We start from the raw sequence: 3,034 nt of genomic DNA, 5'->3' as shown, positions 1-3,034 counted from the left end.
GCGCTCGGGGCGGGCTCCCCCGGGAACTGGGAGGCTGGAAAAGCCAACTGAGGAGAGAGCCAGAGGTAAAAGCCCAGGGCACAGAAAATGGTGGATGTATTGAGAAGTAAGGAAGCGTTATTATATCTCTTTGGGGTGGAAGCCAGAAGTACTTGATTAGAATGTGGCTGAGCAATGAGGAAGCGGCAGCATAAGGGCACAGTAGTTTGTCCTGTGGCAATAATCCAAAATAAACCGAATCTGTATCAGATACGTGATAGGACATGTGGTGTGTGGTATTTATTCCCGTACAAACCCACTGTAACTTGGCAAACATCAGAGAAGCCAATCCTTAGCACTTCATTCTTATCTTCAGAGGTGAGTGCTTCTGCAGATCTGTGATGCAGACAGATCTCCCTCTTCAAAATAGATTTGCCAATGGCATCAACATTCATGTTGTAAATGTATAAACAGATTTTGTATCCTATCCTAGTGTATAATAATAGACTCCAGACTTCACATCTGAGTTCACTAATCTGGACTGTGATCTTACATTATCTTCACAAATCAGAACATTTTGTGGAATGAGACTGAAAGAGACCAGGAGGTGCTGACTTCTGCAAAGGAAGATTATAATGGAGTATTGAAGACTCGATACAGCATGGATTATGAAGCCCACCTTCCAAAGCAATCTGGGACAGGACTGCTGCTTATAGTCTTTGCTCATATTATAAGGATGTATAGAATAATTAAATTATAATTGAGGATAATTGAAGCTTTCCAAAATTCATACTAATCACAGGAAAATCAATATATGCTAAGATATTTTTAATTCATGCAATTACTCTGTTAAAGACTCATTACTGTCACACTCCTTTTTGTGTTTTGCTCTTTGTTTCTGCTTGCATTTCAAGTTAATCAGATCGTGTTCAGGAAGACAGTGATAAGTATTTAGAGATATGATGCAGGAAAGGCAGAGACAGAAGATGTTTAGAAGGAATGTTCTGGGGTAATCCAATAATAGAGAGGCTGTAATTGTGTTAATTATCTCAAGTGGCACAAATGTGTTGATGGAAGAGGAGAATAAGGTGGTTTTCTTCACAGACAGAAGCAGTGTCTTCAGCACTTAGTAATTACACAGTGCTTCAAAGGCACTAGGTTTTTGCTCTACAGGCTTGCTGAGATTGGGCAGATTTCTTTCTGTTAAGATGTAACAATGAAGGGGAAGGCTTCAGGTAAGGAACCCATTTGATGAGTTGATAGTTTGCTTAAAGAAGCTCGTTTTTTGACAGTGTTTTAAAATATAAATTGTGGCACACATCAAGTGTTTAATGCAGTGCACATCTACCCAAGCAGTTCACAGAGACCATGATTATCTGGCCAAGTAAGTAGTTGGATGCTTGGGCTCAGAGGGAAGTAGGTAGTGGATCATGCACTGCATAGATGAGGGTCACAAGTGAGGCACCACAGATGGTTATCTTAGGACTTATTTAGGATTTAACATCTTTGTCAGCAACCTGGAGTGACAGAATGAACTCTTGTCAGGTTTTCAGGTGACACAATTTTGGATGATCACTTGATACTCTTTAGGGCAGGGCTGCCATTCAGAGGGACCTAATCAAGCTGGAGGAATGGGCTGACAGGGAAGTCATGAAATTCCACAAGTACAGCTGCAGCATCCTGTATGTCCCACAGCTGCAATGTCCTGTATCTGCATGGGGGTAACCCCTGCAGTGATGCAGGCTGGGGACTGATGGGTTGGGAACAGCCCTGGTGAAAAGCAGTGTGGGACCATGGTGGATGGAAAGCTGCACAGGAGCCAGCAGTGGGTCCTGGCAGCAAGGCAGGTCAGCAGTGTCCTGGGCTGTCTGAACAGCAGCGTGGCCAGGAGATTGAGGGAAGTCATTTCCCCTCACTACTCACCACTTGATGAATTACATACCTAGGTAGCATCCAGTGTTGGTCTCTCACCCCACCCCCAAATTCAGGACAGACAATGATAAACTGCAGCAAGTCTAGAGAAGGGCAACCAAGATGGTCAGGGTCTGGAGCACTTGCCTTGTGAAGACAGGCTGAGGGAATGGGACTTGCTCAGTCAGGACGAGGGAACATAACAGCAGCCCTTACAGTGCTTCCCAAGAGGTGGCCAAGAACATGGAGCTAGGCTCCTCACATTGCTGCGTAGTGCGAGCATGAGAGAAAACAGGCATGAGCTAAAACAAAGGAGGTTCAGATTGGTCACAAGGGAAAAATGTTCTTCCCCCAAGTGGGTGGTAAGGCGTTGTACCAGGAGCCTAGTGACACTCTGCAGAGTCCTGCCTTGGAGTCAGTCAAAACCTGACTGTTAAAAAAAATAAAAGGCAAAATAAATCTTAAATAAAATAGTACCAAAGTCTTGATAACGAGGAGGAGTGGCACCACCTGGAATTTTGTTGGTTCTTCATGGGGCAGGTTATTGTTATGGGGCATGATATTGTTATTAAAACTGCAGAACTGAGTCTACAAGCTTATTTTCATTACAAAGGAAATAATAAGATAAGTCATTACTTAACAGAGAAATTAAAGAAATGGGGTTTTTTATTTCAGTCCATGTTGTACAGAATTTTGGTAAAATACACTGCCTGTTAGAAAAGATGAGTCACTGTCTGAAATAACAATTATCAAATGAGTGAGTGCTGAAAGAGTTTGAACTATGTAAAACATGTTACAAGAAACAGCTATTTTGTCCACTCCTTTTCACTGAATTTCTTCTTTGCACTTTGTCTCAGATCCCATTAATTTGGAAATCTGGAAATCAGTTTGGGATAAGGACAGTAGAATATCCTATCTTTGTCACCTTTATCTATGAAATGAATGAGTCTTACGTTTGACTAATAGACTAACATGTGAATCCAGTATTATTGATAGCATGAGAATTCAAATATTTGCTTATTAGTAATAAATAGAATAAATTTAGAGAATAAAGCATTGGAAAAGAAGTAATTAGAAACTTCAAGAAAGCAGAGTTAAGATTTTCTTTTTTCTTCTTTTTTCTTCTTTTTTCTTCTTTTTTCTT

This window comes from Parus major, chromosome 1, assembly GCF_001522545.3.
Source record: "Parus major isolate Abel chromosome 1, Parus_major1.1, whole genome shotgun sequence".
In the NCBI taxonomy this organism is placed as follows: Eukaryota; Metazoa; Chordata; class Aves; order Passeriformes; family Paridae; genus Parus; species Parus major.
The sequence above is the reverse complement of the archived record's forward strand: the minus strand, read 5'-3'. Positions refer to the sequence as shown.